The sequence below is a fragment of the Octopus bimaculoides genome, chromosome 10 (assembly GCF_046866305.1).
Source record: "Octopus bimaculoides isolate indiv1 chromosome 10, ASM4686630v1, whole genome shotgun sequence".
Taxonomy (NCBI): Eukaryota; Metazoa; Mollusca; class Cephalopoda; order Octopoda; family Octopodidae; genus Octopus; species Octopus bimaculoides.
Window position 1 is genome coordinate 52,015,896 of NC_142937.1, and position 21,497 is coordinate 52,037,392.

At 39.0% G+C, this 21,497-nt stretch overlaps 1 long non-coding RNA gene across 1 annotated transcript; it reads left to right on the plus strand.

Moving 5' to 3' along the window:
* Nucleotides 1-6,497: 6,497 nt before the first annotated feature.
* LOC149133722 (uncharacterized) lies at nucleotides 6,498-7,819 on the plus strand. The gene is made up of 2 exons (XR_016243295.1): nucleotides 6,498-6,749; nucleotides 7,374-7,819. It is a non-coding gene; the product is annotated as an uncharacterized LOC149133722 (long non-coding RNA).
* The last annotated feature ends 13,678 nt before the right edge of the window (nucleotides 7,820-21,497 follow it).

The window sequence follows — 21,497 nt, forward strand, 5'->3', positions numbered from 1 at the left end:
TTCATAACGAACATTGGGTGAGTGCGTTCTTTGTATGTAATTGAACAATAAATGTAATAATTAAATTGTATAACTCGTTGTGTTATCTCTGCGAGTCACCCGAGGGAAACATAACAGTACCGGCAATACACCTCCTATAAAAGTGACGTCCTCGTAGCTAGTCAAATTAAACTGTACCTCACATGACCCAAATTTTATTTGGGTCATCTTATTCAAGGAATTTATGTCGTAGTTCTGATTGGTTGAGCTGTATGTAAACAACTAGAGAAAAAACTGTTATAGGGAATATCTTAATGGGATTGTTTGTCTGCAGATGTCAATAATGGCTTTCTATGTTTTCATTTACTTTTCTCTTTGTTGTTTCATAACTTTTCATATTTTTGTTTTCTTTTTTGTGGAATTTTCCCCAAATTATTTATTTTTATTGATTTCTAGATTCTTTCTATAACCTAGTTATTAGCTTTTAATTTAAAAATTATTCCTGATTTATATTGGTTTGTGTGCGCAGATTTATTTATATTTTTGTTGTCTATTTTGTGACGTTTTTGCTTTAGGAGATAATAGAAGTGGCGATGGTAGTAGTAATAATAGTAATAGTAGCAGCAGTAATAGTAGTTGTGGTGGTGATGTTGTTGGTGGTAGAGGGGTGGGGGTTAATGCTGTTGATTTGTCTATTTTCAGAAATCGAATGTACAGTGATGCAGGAAAATTGTTGACACTTTAAAAGGGTTATATCACAAACAAGTATTTCTTATAAACACAAACGACATAGACATATTTAGTAGAAAGTGGGTTATACATCTTTAGATTGTATACCTGACTTTCTACTATAAAATTAAAGAAATTGACGGAACGCTGAACTCCAGACTAAACAACTTAAACAACATTTATTTAGGTGGTAAACATACAAATCTTTTAGTTATATATCTTTAGAGGTGAGAATAACGAGCTGTCGAGTATAAGACCGAAAGATGTAGGGACAGCTTTTAAACACACGTCCATGCTCAATCACTGGCCAGCGAGAAAGAGAATGAATTGAACGGGAAACGCTTGCTTTATTAATTCTACGCATACGCAGGCGTTACTACAGAGCTCCCTCGCCAGAGCGGAAACGCACGATAAATAAAATCTGTTAGAACGCCTGAGGCAGGATGGCCACTGAAAAACCACTCACAAGATGTGGTACAAACACACACAAAGAAAATTCAAAGAAATGAAATGTACACTTGTGAAATACATAGACTGCGAAAAAAATCCCAAAACACCGAGAGTACATTGATGAAGACGTCGGCGCAGGAACTGCTATAGCTGTGTTCTGTATGTGTGGTGGTAATGATGTTGACAGTGGTAATGATTCAGTTGAAACTTGGCGACGTCGGGGGGAAAGCTTGTAATTGATAGTAGTAATTGTTGTCGTCACGGTGGTAATCTTGGTTGGCGCACGACGCTGGTGGCGAAAAGGCTGTTTGGTGATGAGTGTTTGAAGAGGTACGCTTTTACAGAACGATCGACAGACACAATTTCTGTACGACCATTAGCGAAAACCTCGAAGAAAAATTTTCTTAACCCAAGATGAAAGAACGACCGTGCGAAATGAATAACAAGAGTTATTGTGTGACATAAAAGATGTATGTGTAATGTGAAAGTGTGAAATGCGACATGTAAAAACATAATAAAAAACAGGCTGTCTAATATGTGTGTGAGATATCACAGCAGTTAAAAAGTCAGTACACGAGAGTTTTATACCAAGTTTTTTTTTGAGTACACAATTGGAAAGTCGCAGGCTGCAATTCCTGTCTGTTTATCGTGAGTGGAAAATATCCACTCCAACAGAGGCGAGAAAAAAAACCGCGCTTGTTGAGTCGTGTTGACTATGTTTGGAGATGTTGGTAATGAGTCAGTCTCCATGGCCGTATTTGTTCTTTAGTCGAGGTTCACCAGTTATAAGTTGGTAATCCGTAGTTCATGCTGCGTTTTTTCTTCGTCGGGGGTCACCACTTTAGTAGAAAGTGGGTTATACATCTTTAGATTGTATACCTGACTTTCTACTATAAAATTAAAGAAATTGACGGAACGCTGAACTCCAGACTAAACAACTTAAACAACATTTATTTAGGTGGTAAACATACAAATCTTTTAGTTATACATCTTTAGAGGTGAGAATAACGAGCTGTCGAGTATAAGACCGAAAGATGTAGGGACAGCTTTTAAACACACGTCCATGCTCAATCGCTGGCCAGCGAGAAAAAGAATGAATTGAGCGGGAAACGCTTGCTTTATTAATTCTACGCATGCGCAGGCGTTACTACACATACATATGTATGTATGTATGTATGTATGTTGAATACAACTCAGATCGAGTTGGATGGCGAACAAGGGTGTGGAGTGGAGTGAAAGCATTTGAAGAGGCCAGGATGATGCAAGCAGGGCTCAAGAGACATTTAAAGAAAAATGTAAAGACTGAGAAGGTGAATGACAAGGACCTTTTTGTGTGCACAGTCTGTGACAGACCATGTCTGTCCTTGGCTGGCCTCAAATCTCACCTGCGAACCCATGGAAAACAAACCTCATCCAGCTATTCTGATTATATGTCTGTGCACACGTTTAAATGTGGTGTGTGCCAGAGGGTTTGCAAATCCAATGGGGGTCTTAAAAGACATGTTAGGATCCACAATGAGCAGAACTTACTTGCAGGTATTGGTAGTGCAAATCAGAGGTGCAATCTGTGTGGGTGTTTTTTCAAAACACTGTCTGGTTTAAAAAGCCACATCAGACGCCATGAAAGGGCTAAGGTGTAGGTGCAGGAGGTGGTCAAACTCTGTTTAAGGAGTAGACAACCACCATGTATGTATGTATGTATGTGAGTCAGAGAGAGAGAGAGAGAGAGAGAGAGAGAGAGAGAGAGAGAGAGAGAGAGAGAGAGAGAGAGAGAGAGAGTTTGTGAATATGAAGTGGGAAAAGATAGATAATGGTTTCCGCGTACATTCCAGCAAAAACAGCAGAGGTTGCTGGTTTAATACATTGCAAGAAATGAGTATCTAGTGTGTTTAAAATAGTAACGACAACAAGTCGAATGAATGATTATATATTTTCCATTACCAATAGTCAGAATATTTTTTAAAATAAAATTATATTCTATAAAGTCTTTAAAATTATTTTTGTTTTTTACACTGACTACTTTCAAATTATAATCATTTCAGTTACACAGTAAATAGTGTACAGGAAGACACAAATATCATAGCTTATAAAGTATCAGGGTGAAGTCGGGATATATTTTCGTTATATCGAAATATTCTAGAAATGTATCGCATCTTAGTGAACCATTTCATTCAAATCAACAACACCACAGTGTTTCAAAGTGGAAGACGTAATTATAATCGTATTTCAGATACCATGGAATTAATAAGTTTATAACTCAATGCGTTTCCTGAAAAGAAACGACTCTACTTGTAGGTAAAAGAGATAACTTCCCCAATTCTTGTGCTCGGAACGATGAGAAGAAACTGATTAATGTAGTGTACGTGACTATAGAGATTAATATATTAGAACATGCCTAAAATAAGTATATTTTCTGAATGAAACATTCTAAGGAATATTTATTTCCACTTAAACGCGGATGTTCTGTTAGAACAAAATTTATTGCGTCATTTACCATGAGAGAAACTTTCATATAGGATTTTAGTGCAGAATGAACGCTTGTTTGTTTATATCGACAGATTCCAACCAACTGCAGCGCCGAGGCCGCCAGATCACATGATTTCGATCTTTCTTGATCTCCTCGGTCATAGATGCTCGGCCGGAGTATCGCTAATATATATATATTTTTTATCAAGCTAACTGGCTAATCGCAACACTAGTGCCTATTCTGGTACTGATTTTCTATATATCGCTAACGGAGAGATAAGTCACCGCTATCTCTAGCGGCCGAGTGTCTATTACCAAGGAGATCAAGAATGATCAAAATCACGTGATCTAGTGGTCTCGGCGCTAGAGTTGATGGGAAGTTATCTCTCCACTAGTGATATAAACAAACAAGCGTGATATAAACAAACAAGCCTATCAGAGTTTCTGTCATGATAAATACCGCAGTAAAGTTTGTCCTAACAGAACATCCACATTTGAGTGGGAATAAATATTTACTCTTGATACTAATGCTGCCTCTGTCACGAATATATATATTTTAACAAGCTAACTCTAAGGTATGTTTTGTATGAAAATTAGAAAAAGAAAGTTTTAACACGTGATGAGCTCAAAAGGCAACAAATGTATAGGTTGTTATGGAAACAGATAAATAACAGTCTACTGATATCTATAATTTTATAGGTTAATATAAGAGATAGTCCCAGAAAAATCTTTTGCGGTAGGAATTGACAGCACACACTTAAATATAAAACGGCACAAATTTTGACAGATATCATAATCATCACGTAGTTCTTCACAAAAGCTATTATATGTTATTAAGAAGTTAATTGTTCTCAACCTATATCTTGATTTATATCTCGTTCACAAAGTATGTGAAATATTTCTGCATGAAAGCCACTATTGCGCAGAAGTTAACAAAAGAACGATCCTATGGGAAGCTCTGAGTTCAACAACATTGATTTCAATATTTTCGGTGTACTTCCGATGTAGCAATAGAATTGCAGTTTCCAACCAGCAGAGAATCGATTTACATCACAAATTTAAATATGCTGTACTAAATTTTTAATTATACCATTCTACCTTTGATTTGAAATTTAATCCAACTATTGAATTCCCTAATAATTATCTCGTAAATTTACGCTATAAAAATCGTTGTTCCAAAGATTTCGCAGGATACTTTTGAACGTTTTGGAATACAGTGCATCCATCATGCTGTGTTACTTTATTGCTCTTGGATTCGACATTTTGCAATACTTTAATTATTCATGTAGAGGTGTTTCTGCCTTGATAATCTAAATCGCATTAGTTTTCTCGTTTCACTCTCAGTTTCATCCTTGCCCTCTCTCTTGTCTATACTATAAATTGCAGTGTTCTTGATTGCTTGAATGATTGATTGATTAATTGATTGAGTGTCGGCAGATTGACTCGAGAACGGTGCAGTGGAATCGCGTGAAATTCAGCACAGAGCGGCAGCATGGTCCGCTCATGTTCAGGAGATTTTTATTGCCCTCCAACTCCCATGGTTACCGAGATAATCGATTATTACTTTTTAAGATAGGAATATCCCATTCAAAGTGGGGAGGGGCGATTTTGTTGCCTTTCCCATGCGCGAAATTTTACGAAAAACCAGCACAATAAAGATTATTTTTTTCCAAGTAATGTGGTTGGGTTTGTTTTTCGAAAATTTTAATCGGAGGCACAGAAAAAAGATAATTTCAATTTTTGGTGCATTAAAAAAAAAAAAAAAAGCTATAGCTTACGCTCTTTCTAATTACTACGTTTTTTTTTTTAAGTTCAATTACAAATGTCTTCAAACGTCGACATTCAAACAGCTTTTCCATATTGAGACAAACGGACTCTGCACAATTGTATCCATCCAGGAACGCGTTTTCAATAATTGAAATTCACAATTCTCATCAGTGTACATGAACGTCCAACCTATGATTGATCTTGAACAGTTTCGATTAACATTCTTGTGTCGCCAATACAACAACCGCACTACCATATATTTTTCTTTTAAGGCGAGGTTATACCACAAATAAAGTTCCGTGACTACATGGGGCTATGGGTACACACGTGAAGTTAGTTTTACAATATCGACCCGCAAAATCCTTAGCATCGTATTGTTTTTGGGTTGTTCTTTTTGTTTTTGGAATTTTTGTTCTTTTTATTTTTAGTTCTTTTTATTATTCAAAATATACATAGGAAATAGCCTTTAACCAAATACACCACACTGCCCGAGTGAAACCGGGAAAAACAGCTAGTAAAAGTATAAAATAATGCTTCAATATTTTTTCAATGCACAATATCTCAATATCACATTGTACAAACTCAGAATTCTTTATCTATGATGGATGTTTTATCTCGGTTCTTCTGACCTTACTCTTTTAAGAGTTAGTTGCATTAAAAATACTTGCAAAATACTTTTTGTTAAGTATTTTTTTAATTTTATGAATGATGCAACTTAGTAACTGTTTGCCTTTTTTGTGAAAAATATTAAATTAGTTGCTTATACGAACTGTGTTAAAACATTTGATAAACAACAGTAAGCATATCTTATTAATCTGCAAGGATTTTACATTAAATACAGATTCTAAAAGCCAATATTTTCATCAATAGGAAAACATCAAAATTTAAAAGTGATTGTTATGTTTAGATTTGACTAAAACGACAAGTACCAAAATTATTGCTTCAATTTTAGATGAAAGCAGTAATTTATTGAGCATGTTTGGAAAGAAAATATAAATCTTTGGAAAAAATAATTTCCTAGTAACAAAATTTAGTGATTTTTAATCTTACTGATTTAATCATTATTATTCAAAATAGTATTTTACGTAGAAATTACCAAATTATGAAAATTAAAATGCAAATACATCATAAATGAAATTACAAATATTATGCCAGGGAAAAATACTAGTTACAAATATTCAATATCAATTTTAAGTAATCTTTGAAGATTTATTCTTTTCTTTCGCAGTGGAAGAGTGCATGTCTCTGATATGCGTGTTAATGGTGGTCGAACGTGTGGTAGAGACAGATAAAATAACTCCTAAAACATTGAAGGTTGATGTCCAGTTGAAATACCCGACCTGGAATAAAGTGGTAACGTAAGTAGGTTTTCTCAACCTCTGTATTGGTTGGTGCCGAGTTCGGAAGAAGGATAATATTCGAACAGAGAAGGGCAAGTTTTAGATAGATTGCTGGATTGAATAATTGTGTTTGTCACGAAGCAAAAGTGACAAGTTCAAAGAACAATATTCATTGCAGTGACAAATATCAGTGTTTGGGATTTCATAGATTAAGTAAACAGTAGGGACTAGGACCAAATTCTTATTTCACCATGGACAGTTGAAAAAAATCATTGCTATCTTAATGGGAGATAATAAACTTATGGCATTTTGTTTCTACTATGATACTGTATGCAGAGATGCATTTATTAATAAAGAATGCGAAAAAGGTATGAGTACCATAATTTCATAAATTACCACAGAAATGATTAAATCTCTTAGTACAGCTGGTATTAGTGAGTTGGAGGTAGCGCACGAGGTTAACTGTGTTTAGTTAAATCCTACGCTCACAAAACTTGTGAGTCAACTTTGCTTTTTACTTGGCAATAGATAACATAGACACCAGTCAATGAATACCCGTTTATTGATAGCTAACTTTGTGCTGAAGTTTGAAATCATTATTGTAGTTATAGACATATTCTTTTGTTCTTTTACTCGTTTCAGTAATTTGACTGCGACCATGCTGGAGCACCGCCTTTAGTCGAGGAAATCGACCCTAGGACTTATTTGTAAGCCTAGTACTTATTCTATCGACCTCTTTGCCGAACCGCTGAGTCAGGGGACGTAAACACACAAAAATCGGTTATCAAGCGATGGTGGGAGGGGGACAAACACAGACACACACATATACGACGGGATTTTTTCAGTTTCCGTCCACATTCACAAGGCTTTGTTGACTCGAGGTTATAGTAGGAGATATTTGCCCAAGGTGCCACGCAGTGGGACTGAACTCGGAACCATGTGGTTGAGATGCAAGTGTCTTACCACACAGCCACTCCTGCGCCTACCTTGAAGAATCATACAAATACAATTGTGAACGTCGTTTTCTATTCTGAATTAATGGCTTTTTACCCGAAGTTTACGAATTCTATAAATACTTGTGAAACATTTTCCCTCCTTCTTACGCTTTATTTATAATGGGTGGGGTTAGTGCATTCATATTTATACGTAGATTGTGATGTGTTACAGCAGTGGGTCCTGAATGACATGACGCAGCATATAGGCATGGTGTGGGAGGATAATAAGTCTGACGGGTCGATTCGAGGACGATTGCATATATTTGTAACGTTTATGCCAAGTGTTACGAATAATTTTTGTCGTGTTTGTCTTGTTTTATATTGTTTCAAAGTGACATCAGTAGACCAGAATGTCATTAGAACAGAATGCTGAAGATTTGTTAAATTCTAAATCAATAGCAAACTTCCAAAATCTAATTTCCAAAAGTTCCAGGCATGTTTTAAAAAATGTTCATTGACAATATGTTGATATTCACATGAGCCTCGGTTTTTCATGGATCATAGGTGAAAATTATCTTGGCCTATGTGCTTGAACCCTGGTGAATCTTCAAATTCCAATATGGTCCTATGCAACTTACACAGTCAAAACCTGTACATCTGACAAGCAAGAATGAAGAGTAGAGATGCAAAAGATCATATTTCCAAAAACAAATGTCAGTCTCAGATAAGATGCATACTGCATTTTACAACAAGTACCCCAACTGATTGCTTAACAGATAAATAAACATACAATAGCTGAAAAAATAAGTCAGCGTACAGTTAGTCTGATTGTGAAAATGTTTTCGGTAATACTGCTCAGTAAATGATTTCGAAGATTCTTTTTCCTAGTAATACATTTTGTAAAAATTGACATAAAGAATTGTATTTCCGAAAATAGGAAGAATTTATTTATATTCAACATTTATCAAAAACACAACCTGTTACCTGTATCAGATTAATTAAAATGAAACAATCCACTCATTTCTATTTTGCATGGAATTAAAAGAAAACACATCACAAGATATTTTCCAAACCTTTTCTGGGCATTTAGAAAGAATTGAGATTTCGGTTCTAGATGAGACTGTGGACTATATAAAAGAAATGGATGTCAAAACACTGAGATTTAATTCTGTACTCGGAGGTTTGCTGACTGTCCATAGAAAAACATTCAAAACGGATTTTGAAACTAAAGAAGCTATTAAGAGAATTTTTGGAAATTGGGTAATTTGGCCGACATCTTTAATTGTTGAATATGTTCAATGCCAATGTTCAAAACCGTAATGACAATAACTACAAGATTACAATAAGCAACTGTATTAAAAAAAAACCCTGCTAAGATGTTTTAAAACTAGCTTCATCAAAGGAATTGAATTGTGTGATGGGATTTATAATTAATTAAAAAGTTAAAAAATTACTTAATTTTTATTATCTAAGGTAGTGAACAAAATAAATAAAAAATAATAAATGCATAAAAGATTACGGAAATGTTTGTTGGATAAAAGTCACAATAAAGTTAAGATAAAACTACAACTTAAAGTATTCCATGTTAACAGACAGGCTTTAACAAGATTTTCATTCCAAAAGAGATCTGGAATTTTCGTTAACAAGATGGTTGTGTATGTGTGAATAATTGTAGATGCAGTTCCTAAAATAGTGGGTTGTCAGATAAATTCGTTCATTTCTCGCATTTATTTTAATCCTTTTTACAATATGATCCAACATATCTCTGCAACCGAAAAAGTAAAGTGTATGTCTGAACAATGTCACCATGAACAGAAAGCTAGTGGACATACTAGACAGAGAGAAAGATTGCTACGAATCAGTAAACATAGTCAGTTCTAAATTATTCAACCGAGCAACTGAAAAATTTGCTCAAGTTTACAGCAATGATAATGCTACTTTCGTAAACTAAACCATCCAAAATATTGCAGCCACACAAGACTCACCACCCAAAATATGATGCTCCTTGTCTTGGAGATCACAGTTATGTCAAAGACCTCTATTGGTGCTAGTTGTTTCATTATTAAAATACTGTTGAAACCACTGGTCAACCATTTGACTTCCAAACACTTTTAGTTTCTGTGAGATTTAATTTTGCCATGACTGTCATCAAATTGAGATGGTTAGTTTTTGTTATATCGCACGTTCGGATGACATCTACTCAACTGATTTCATTATTGCGGCATATAGCCTTAAAAAGAGGGGACATTACAAGTATAGACAACACAAAATGTGAGGTACATAAAACCAATGATGAATTACGAAATGAAATATTTAACAATGAAAGGATGTAATGACTTACGAGCCCTCCCCCACTGAAGTTCGCAGTTTCATTTTACTGTTCTAATTATACATATTAATTATCAGTCTCTTTTGTCTGTTATGTATTCCTTGAGGTTCTCTAATTCCATCACAATGGGTAAACTGTCATATTGTATACTAGCAGTATAGCCCGGCGCTGCCCGGGATTAAGCTGGATTATTAAGCGATCAAGTGCTTTATTTCAAACCAAAATAAGTAACATCGACATCAGATTTGAGTGAAATCCGTTGAAATTGGTTTGGCTGAAAATGGTTTGCTGGATTGAGAAATCCAATAAGGAATCAGTTTATTGGTTTTTTCCACTCATTGACTGTTTTTTTTTAAAGTTGCATTAGATCTGCATAGGAGAAGGTTGATCTGAAGGTTTGCACTGGGGATCTGGATTGGAGTAACTTAGGAAAACTTACCAACAGCCTTAACCAAAAAATAAGGGGCCTGTCCCTTCTAGATTAACTCTAACCCTAACCCTAACCCCAACCCTGACCCTAAAACCGTAACCCTAACACCAACCCTAATCCTAGCCCTAACACTAACACTAACACTAACCTTAACCCTAAAGCCTAAAACCCTAACCGTAACACCCTAGTGGAAATCGTACGGGTGTTAATCTGAAAAATTACCAAACCCTTTTTGTGGTCCGAAAAACAGGTTGGGGGAGGGTAACTGACAAATTGTTACATACCTTTTTGTTTCATAGTTGTTGTGAAATATGAACAAAACTCTTTCGTTCCCAAAGTAGTATATGTGCGTGTGTGTGAGAGTGAGAGGGGGAGAAAGATGAACGATTTAAAATAAATAAATGATTTAAAATAAATATATTTTAATTATTGTGTGATAAAGTGTATATAATCTCATTATAGAATATAGTGTCTTTCAAAAACATCCTATACTTGAAACTATATCTCATGTTAAGAAAAAAAATCATTTTACATTTTACACTTACTCTGTCTTCCTTACCTACATTTTCTTTCGTTAGACGCTTTCTGTCTCCCTCTTCCACTTTTTCGTTCCTTTTTTTTTGTTAGACGCTGGCAAACAAACTCTGTCTTGGTTAGAGAAATTTTCTTTCCTTAGACGCTTTCTGTCTCCCTTTCCCACTTTTTGTTTCCATTTTTTGTTAGACGCTAGCAAACACTCTGTAGCTCCCCCTGTCACAAACACACTATTTCTTTCTCTCTCTCTCTCTCTCTCTCTCTCTCTCTCTCTCTCTCTCTCTCTCCTTCACGCGCGTACGCACAGATTTGACTTCGCCATGTCAACAAAGTTTATCGATTTTTACAGCTATACGCGGGTGCCTCTGAGAGAAAAAGTTGACGAAAATGCAGATAGGGTCATGACGAATCTCCTCCTAAAATTGGAGCGACATGCATGCTAATTTGTGGACGTGCATAAAGTACATTCACGTACACACACACACACACACACACACACACACACACACACACACACACACACACACACACACACATACACACACACACACACACACACACACATCTTATCTTATATATATACGGATATATCCCGGTAGGTCTGATTCTGGTTCCAAATAACCCATCAGTCATTCCTTTCTATCTTCCTCCAATAATATCGCTCTTTCATCGGGTTGGAACATCTCGTAATTCAGTTTGACTCTTATTAGATTTTTCATTTTTGCTAATCTCTTTTCGATCTCAATATCCTGATTGTATCTTGACATTGTTCTTATATTTCGTCCAGCAATCTGCCCTGTTTGTGCTACACATTCCTCCCTCCTCCTTACTTTCTCCTTCCACTCGTCAAGCTTCTTCTCTCTCGCTCTTTGCTCTTCGGTTTTTTCCTCCTGTTTGTTGTTGGCTCTGGTTCCTACGTTCCAATCTCCATACTATCTTTTTCCACAGTATCTTGTTTCTTTGTCTCCGCTTTTCTTTTCTTGGGACTCTTTGGTGGAGACTTCATTCTCGTTCTTTTCCTGTCTACCGCAGCTTCCTTCTCCTTTTCCCTCTTCGCTTCTACCACCTCCATCTGCCCTTGTTTCTGGGGACATCTTGCTTGCATGTGTCCCCTACCTCTGCAGTTGTAGCATATTGGCGGTCTCCCCTCTACCACGACTCTCAGTCGGGTTCCATCGGGGAGCACCAACTCCTCCGCCATCTTATCCTAACTCTCCCTATCCTAACTCTGACGGCACGTCTCCCGCAGTAGGTCGGTAAGAGTGCCCACTTTGTTGATCTCAAAGGCCTCGTGGAGTGCCTTTTTGCCTCCTCCTCGTTAACGAAGCGCACCTCCACTGTGCCATACTTCCTTCCTCTCGAGCAAAATGTTACTGCTTTAATCTCTTGTAAACATTCCTCAATTTCTTCGATTTCCGCTACTTCAATCTTTTTGGTTTCCGTGTTGAATGTTCGGTAAACTATTCTTTTTTTCCTCCGCTCTTTGTAACACGTCGGCTGGTGGTGTTAAGCGGAGGCAATCTCCCTCCTTCACAATTAGTCAGTTGTATTCCTTAAAAACTCTTCCTTCCGTCTCAACTTGCCTTAGCTGCAACATGTTGGGTGGCGGGCAAAAGCCCGCCACCACAACATAGCTGCTAGCTTCCATGCCCAACAATGGGTAGAAAAAACAAATTCAACAATAGTTCGATCAATAAATCCAACGACAACAGCAACAATTTCAATAACAGTTTCAAAAATCAATTTTCACAACTCACCACTCGTCTACTACCACTATCTTTATTTAGGCATAAAGCCCCAACATAGAATGAACATTACAAGGACAGACAACACAAAACGTAGGGTACATATAACGAATAATGAATATGTTATGGAATATTTATAATGAAAGGATGAAATGACTTACGAGCCCAACAAAGATCGCAGTTCCATTTTACTGTTCTTTTATACAGTCTCTTACCTTTTTTTTTTATCATTCATCTGTTATATGTTCAAGCAGATCCTCTCTCACAATCACACTGGGTAGATTCTCATATCGAACATATATATCCGTATGGTTAATTAATTCCGGGAACGCTCCACATATTTTTTGTATCTTCTCTGTTTTCAACAACACTGCTTTCTCACTGGTTCAAACAATTCTGGTTCCAATCTTACTCTAATCACACCTTTTATCTTCGTTAGATTTTATTATTGTCCATAAGGGACGAACACAGAGGGGGCAGTACAATATGATCTGGGGATCACATGCATTGAATGAGTTAAAATTTTGAAAACATGATAACATCGAATGGGGCACAAAAAGCATTAACAGACAATGAGGACAATATGAGGTTAAAAGAAGACAGATTTGCTCCGACCCCACGAGCCCTGCCCTTTTAACCGACACCTTACATTTCCGTTATGACATGCTCACGCAGGGCCTTTCACTCCCAACATGCGTGCAACACACGTCCATCGTTTTTGAAACACACTCCATCCCCACCTTTCTTTTCAGGTGAAACGTAAAAACATTTACCAAGTCAAGGCCAGATATGAAGCAGTCTGTCACAAAATCTTTCATTCTCGACTTCCAAATCACCTCTTTCGCAATTGCTACTACTATGAGAAAACAATTCTTACCTTCATCCTTGAGGAAATCCGGTGGGTTGATTTTTAGAATCGATTCAGCTGATAGCTGTACTCTTCTCACATATGACAACAGTTGTTCTGCGTAAACCCACACTTCCGAAATGCCCGGACACTCCACAATAGCGTGCAGGATGGTTTCCACGTCCTGCTCACATTTTAGGCAGGCCGATGGCCCAGGATGGCCGTGTCTGGTGAGTTTATCTCTGGAACAGACTCAGGGTCCTTCCCAAGTCATCGTCATTTTCAGCCTCTACCAACGCTGCAGTGGTACCGAAACCACTGGCATTGCCCGTGCTGCGGAACTGGAACAGTGCCTTGCGACACACCGTGTACCAAGTAACCGACCTCGTTCTGCGACGGAACCAGTTTTCATTATCCCCCAAACCGGTAAAGTCGCGGAACATCCGTCTAGCGAGCGGAGACCACACCCGTTCACCATCCAAGTAGAGCCAGAGATGCCTCAACCTCAACGCATGTCTGCGCATCATTAACCAAGGCATCCCCAACCCATCTTTTAACGACTTCTGGCAACAAAAAGAACGTCTTACAAGAGGAATGGAGCCCTTCCACAAAAAAGCGAAAGATTTGCCTCTCCAACTTGCTTTACCACGAATCCGGACAGGGCACGACGGTCAGGCGGTAAATGATGACCGATGTGATAAACACATTGGCCACCTCCGCCCTCTCTTTGAAGGATAGCCACCGCCCAGACCAGGTCCTGACTATGTGGCTCATCTTGCCCGACACCTCTGACCAGTTCTTTTCTATATGGAGATCTGGACCTATCCAGATTCCTAGCAGTTTAACCGGGCCCTCCGTCCAGCTACCTACGACGCTATTCGAAGACATCGACTTGTCCCTCCACGTACCGAGTTGCAAGCCGACTGATTTTTCCCCGTTAATTTTTGCTCCTGCTACCGTCTCGTAAACTTTAATTGTTTCACCTACTTGCTGCAGGTGTTCCATCTCGGTCACGATGATGGTGATGTCGTCCGCGTACGCTGTAACAGATCCTCCACCTCCTGGATTCGTTGGGATGCCACTCAGCTTTCTCAGCAATGGGTCCAGGGCCATTACGTACAAAAGTAGGGAGAGCGGACACCCTTGGTGAACCGACCGTTTGATGCGAAATGCTTCGAAAGGAAACTGTTCACCCGAACGATCGTGTCTGTATGATCCAGCTGAGAAAACCGAGACCTAGTCCGTCTGCGCGAGAACAGTCACCAGGTAACGACGGCCCACTCTATCAAAAGCTTTAGCGTAGTCTAAATTGACCAGTGCCCCACCTTTGCCAGTTCTATTACCATAGCCCTCTACGGTGTAACGTATAAGATGAAGATTGTCCTGGATGGTTCTGCCGAGGACCGTACAAGTTTGTACTTCTCCAATCAAGTTTGTACTTCTCCGACCGTACAAGTTTGTACTTCTCCGCGACCCGCCTCAATCTTTTCTCTAACACCTTGGCCAAAATCTTCACCTCTGCGTTCAGTAGGGTGATGGGCCTGAAATTATCTACGTTATTCCCCTTGTCCGAGTCCTTCCTGATCAGCGTCACCACTCCTCGGCGCACAGATCTGGGAATCCTCCCGTTCTGCTGCCAGTTTGCGTAGACGCTGGCCAGTACGCGACCGAACAAGTCTGGCATACTTTTATATAGCACGTAGGGTAGACCATCGAGTCCCGGTGCCTTACCACTGCCGCAGTCAGCAGTCGCATCGATCACCTTCTCAGGCGTGGTCGACTCTTCACAGCGCTCCGTATCCTACCCCGAGAGGCGCGGCAGCCCGGCGAAGAAGTCCGAAAGCCCTCCCTATCGGCCGGTCCATCGCTCCCCCCGAACAGCTCGGCGAAGTGCCCCTGAAAGGTCCAACACATCTCGGGTTCGTGCACCGCATCGCCTTGCGAGTTCACTACAGATCGAATTATGGAACCGTTTCCACGTCGGGCTTCCACAACACGTACCCATCCAGCGGCCTTGATCCCCTCGCTCCCCACTGCGCGAAGTCTAGCTCTGACGATACATCCCATGTGCTTGGCTTCGAGGTGCTGGTTAAGTTCCGGTTTCTTCACCCTCACCTGAGATGCGTCGCCAGACCTTATGGCTTCCTCTAGAGCCTTAACTAATCCAATCTCTTTACTACGCCCTCTAGCCACTAAACCTGCACTAAATCTAATCGACTCAAATTTAATGGTTCTTTTGAGGGCGCACCACCATCTGCTGTTAACGATGGAACCGGTTAATGCCCTCTGAATTAGTAACTTAATCCAGCTCCTGTACTCCTCAATCGTCAAAAGGGTCTTATTGAGTTTCCAGTAGCCGGAGCCCTTGCTACATAACCTATGTAGTTTACATGTGACCATTTTATGATCGCTGTAACTGACCACGTAAAATTGTGGACACGTAACTATTTTCTTGTTTATTTTTCTAATAAGGATCATATCTATGTATGACGTCGAAGACCCGGCGCTATTTGACCACGTCCACTGTGGAACGTTAGGGAATTATAGTCTGTAGGGATCTACCAGCTGAAAGCGACTTAGTAGATCCCGGAAGCCACAGTTTGGTTTCCCATCAGAATCCGAGCCGATACTATCCACCCGCGCATCGAGAATAGTGTCAAAGTCACCTAACACAACTAAGGAACGTGACGTACTTAAGAACTTTTCCAAATTTCGAAATTAATCGTTTGCCTCGAATTGGGTACGTAAACAGCCACCAACCTGATTTCCTTACCACAGCTGAATGTCAAATCTAAGACGACCAGCCTACCTTCTGGATCTGAAAAAAAAACCCCTTTTTCTCTTAAACTCGGTTCTTTTTAAGGAGGACCAACACCCCACCCCCACCTCCTGATGGGCCTGGAGAAAGGAATTTCTCGTAGCCATTCAGGAACAGGAGCAGATCTCTTGGTCCTTTTAACCGAGTTTCAGTAGCAACAATAACATCTAGGCTTTGTGACCTGACGTCATTTAGGAAATGTCCCTGCTTCCAGCTCGACGCCAGGCCACGCACATTTATACAACCTACGTAAACAGACATAATGAAAAATTAATTACACTTACTTGGTGTCGGGAGGCGGGGGGGGGGGACCCGCCTCTTTATGTTTTTCTCGAGCTCGTGGAGTCATGTTGATGAGGCCCTCAAATATCTTTTCAGACAGGTCCCATCTTAGAGGGCCTACATCATTACGAAAGTCATTTGAAAGAATATTGTAGGTTTTAACCTCAACTTTATATATTTCGATTCATTGGAAATTGAATTGTTCGCTTGTGATTTTTTCACTGTGTTCAGCCGCAATTCTGTTTATCAAAAGTGTATTTGAATTGCGAACTGGCATGTAACACTTTGCCGCTTTTGCTTTTTTGTTTCATGTTTTTTAACTTTTTTGTGTTCTATATTTTCTTTTTCCTTTTCAACTGTATTTGTTTTATGCTTTCTTTTAGTTATATTTATCTTCCATCTATCCGCTCTTTCTGGTACCGGAGTCAGTTGAGCTGCCACCGCGGGTTCGCCCTCCACTGTCTCCTTCGCCATCTCTTCTTTCTTATTTTTTTCCTCTTCTTTTTTGCAGTCCACCCTGAGGTGGCCTTTTTTGCTACACTGGAAGCATCGTGGCTGATGCCCTTCCACCATAACAGCCATTCGGGTCTCACCAACCACGATGGTTTCGGTAATTTCATCCAGTGTGGCTTGTTCCGCTTGGCTGACCAAATTTTTATATCTTGGCCGTGCCAGTTACGAGGCTCCAGCACTTCCGCCTCTAAGACATTTATTTTCTCCTCTAAACCGTTTATCACGGCTGAGACCAGCCATTCAGGGTCCATCTCAGGGGAATCCCTCTAATATTAATTCTCGACGTCCTCCTACCCATATATATGGGCAGATATATATACCCATATATATATAAGTCCGTTGTCAACGGACTTATAGAATGGAGTCTCGTTTCTTCTTCCGACTCCATTCTGACTTCTATTGTTGCGTACTTTTTGCCTCTGGTCAGATATTGAATTTTGTGCCAAATTGGTTTTAGGCACTTTTCAATCTTATTTTCCACTACATATTCAATCCTCTTCTCCTTTACCTTGTACGTCTTGTAAACAATTGTTTCTTTTTTCCACATTTTCTAACATCTGTTTTGGAGGTAATAATCTTGTTTCGTTTCCCTCCCTTGCTAACATATCTTATGTTTCTGAAAGTTTTCCATGTTTATTTTTTTTCGGCTTTGCTTCTGCTACCACGGCAAAGTCCATTTTCTGTTTTCCTTTTTCTTCTTCTTTTTCCTCTACTTTTTCTTTGGTTAACAAGCTTTTAACGTCTATGTTTCTTCTTGCTGTGGGTGGCTTCTTCGCAATTTCCTGCAATGTTGTGTAAATATGGTAGGGTCACATGGATTAGAACTTCTAATCCAAAACTCCACCAGTTGATTTCTCTGGACCTCTCGACTCTTATGACCTCCACCTCGTCTTTACAATTGAAAATAATAGCTGCCAACAGCCATTCCTCATTCATCTCTGGGGGCACTGTGCCTATTCTTATCCTTGCAGCACGTCTTCCACAGTAGGTTGGCAAGTGTGCCCACCTTGCTGTTCTCAAGGTCACAGTGGAGTGCTTTTTCGCTTCTTCTTCGCTTTTAAATCGCACTTCCACTGTGCCGTATTTGCTCCCTCTTGCCTAGAAGGTTGTCCTCTCCTTCACTTGGGTCAGACATTCTTCTATTTCTTCTGTTGCTGCTACCTCTATTTTCTTTGTTTCAACGTTTAGTGTCCTGTACACTATTATTTTCTTCTCCGCTCGTTGCGTGTCTTCTTTCGGCAGTGTCACCCGATGGCAATCTGCCTCCTTCACAATTAATTTCTTATGTTTCATTACTTTGTTAATATCAATTTTAATTTCAGTCATCTGCATTGCGTCGACAGATAGCTGGCTGTTTCCATACCCAACAATGGGTAGTACAATAATTAAAAAAAAATCGTCCAACAATAACAAATAACAATATCCTTTAACAATTTTCGACAATGCACAAATAATTCAACTCACCGCACGCAACGATCTCCTCCAACCAAAATCACCAACGCAACTTTCAATTTCGATGGACAACTACTATCTTTATTTGGGTATAAAGCCCCAACATAGAATGGACATTAGAAGGACAGACAACACAAAACGTGGGGTACATATAACGAATGATGAATATGAAATGAAATATTTACAATGAAAGGATGAAATGGCTTACGAGCCCCTCAAAGTTCGCCGATTCATTTAACTGTTCTTTTTATGCAGTTTTTTAATATAGCTTTTAATTTTTTTACTCTTCGTTTGTTATATGTTCCATCAGATCCACTGTCGTAACAATATTGGGCAGATTCTCGTAACGCACATATAATTCGTCTTACATTATTTACATTATCTACATTTGACGGATATTCGTCCTCATCTTGTTTGTTGTTAACACAACGTTTCGGCTGATATACCCTCCAGCCTTCGTCAGGTGTCTTGGGGAAATTTCGAACCTGGGTTCTCATTCCTATCGATGTTACTATTATTATTATTATATTATTATTATTATTATTATTAATCAGGTCGCTGCCGTGAATCGAACTCGGAACCTTGGGGTTAGTAGCCCGCGCTCTTAACCACTACGCCATATGCCCGTGGGCAGTTATGGGGGTGAATTTTAAGGCTTATAAATCTATTATTTTTCATTATTTACATTATCTACATTTGACGGTTAAGAGCGCGGGCTACTAACCCCAAGGTTCCGAGTTCGATTCACGGCAGCGACCTGATTAATAATAATAATAATAATAATATAATAATAATAATAGTAACATCGATAGGAATGAGAACCCAGGTTCGAAATTTCCCCAAGACACCTGACGAAGGCTGGAGGGTATATCAGCCGAAACGTTGTGTTAACAACAAACAAGATGAGAACGAATATCCGTCAAATGTAGATAATGTAAATAATGTAAATAATTCCTCATCTCTTAAATATAGAACTGTATAATTCGTCTTGCTGTAATTTTTTCAGGGAACAACACTTTAAACTTCTCCACTTTATCAATCTCTACCAGTACTGCTTTTTCATATTCTTCAAACATCTCTGGGTCCAATTTCACTCTTATTAACCCTTTTATTTTCGATATCCTCTTCTCTATCTCCATTTCTTTGGTATAATACATAATCGTTCTCAAGTTTCTTCCGTTAGGATTTACATTTAGCCATACATATTCCATCTTTTGCACTCTCTCCTCCCACTCATCAATTTTCGCCGCTTTTGCTGGATCTCTTATATATTTATATGCATTCTCAGGTTCTTGAGTTCGCTTCTCTATGGTTTTCTCTATGGTTTCCTTTTCCTCCGCTGTTTTCTTTTTCCCTTTTTTTAGGGCTTTTTGGCGGCGATTCTATTCGTGCTCTCTTTCTCTCTGTTGCTGTTTCCTCCACCTTTTTTCCTTTTCCTTTTTTTTCTTCTTCCACCGCTACTTCCTCACTCGCTACTGCTTCCTCCATCTGTACTTCTCTTAGGGGACACTTTGACTGCATGTGTCCCCTACTTCTGCATTTATAGCACACGGGTGGCCTCCCTTCCACCACGACTCTCAGTCGCGTGTCATCGGGGAGCACCAACTCCTCTGCAATGTTGTGTAGATCAGTGGAGTTATGGGTTAAAATTTCTAACCCATAACTCCACAGTTGATCTTCTTCGACTTTTCAACCTCGACGATTTCCACCTCCTCCTTGCAATTAAATATTATTGCTGCTACTATCCATTCTTCCTCTAACTCGGGAAACACTCTTGTTGCTCTTCTGCTGCAGTAAATAGGCAAGAGTGTCCACTTATCTGTTCTCAGGGGTACAGTGGAGGATCTCTTCGCTTCCTCTTCACTTTTAAAACGCACCTCCACTGTACCATATTTCTTGCCTCTCGCGTAAAACATTGTTACCTCATTAATTTCATTTAATTTCCTCAATGTCTTTAATTTCCTCAATGTCTTTAATTTCCTCAATGTCATCCACCTCTGCTACCTCTATCCTCTTCATTGTCACATTTAATGTTTTATAAATAATAATTTTCTTTTCTGCTCTTTCTACAGCTTCCTTTGGTGGAGTAACACGTAGGCAATCTCCCTCCCTCTTGATATATTCAAAATGCTTTAAAAGATTTTTCTCGTTACAGTTGAAGATAATAGCTGCCAACAGCCATTCCTCATTCATCTCCGGGGGCACTGTGCCTATTTTTATCCTTGCAGCACGTCTTCCAGCAAGAGTGCCCACCTTGCTGTTCTCAAGGCCACAGTGCAGTGCTTTTTCGCTTCTTCTTCGCTTTTAAATCTCACCTCCACTGTGCCATATTTCCTCCCTCTTGAGTAGAAAGTCATCATTTCTTTTACTTGACTTAGACATTCTTCTATGTCTTCTGTTGCCGCTACTTCTATCTCTATCAAAGTTTAGTGTCCTGTACACTATTATTTTCTTCTCCGCTCGTTGCGTGTCTTCTTTCGGGGGTGTCACTCGAAGGCAATCTCCTTCTTTCACAATAAATTTCTTATGTTTCATTACTTTGTTAATATCAAAGTTTGCTTCAGTCATCTGCATTGTGTCGGCAGACAGGCTCTTGTCTGCTGCCGCAGCGTAGCTGGCTGTTTCCATGTCCAACAATGGGTAGTATAAAAATTTTCAAAATATTCATAAAACGTTCAACAATAATAAATAACAATATTCTTTAACAATTTTCAATAATGCTCAAATAATTCACACGCAACACACCTTTTCAGCCAAAAACACAAACGCAACTTTGAAATTCGACGGTCAATTCCTTTCTTTATTTGGCACTACGGCCACAACACAGAGGGGGAAACTACAAGGACAGACACAACACCACAATGGGAACAAAAACATAAAA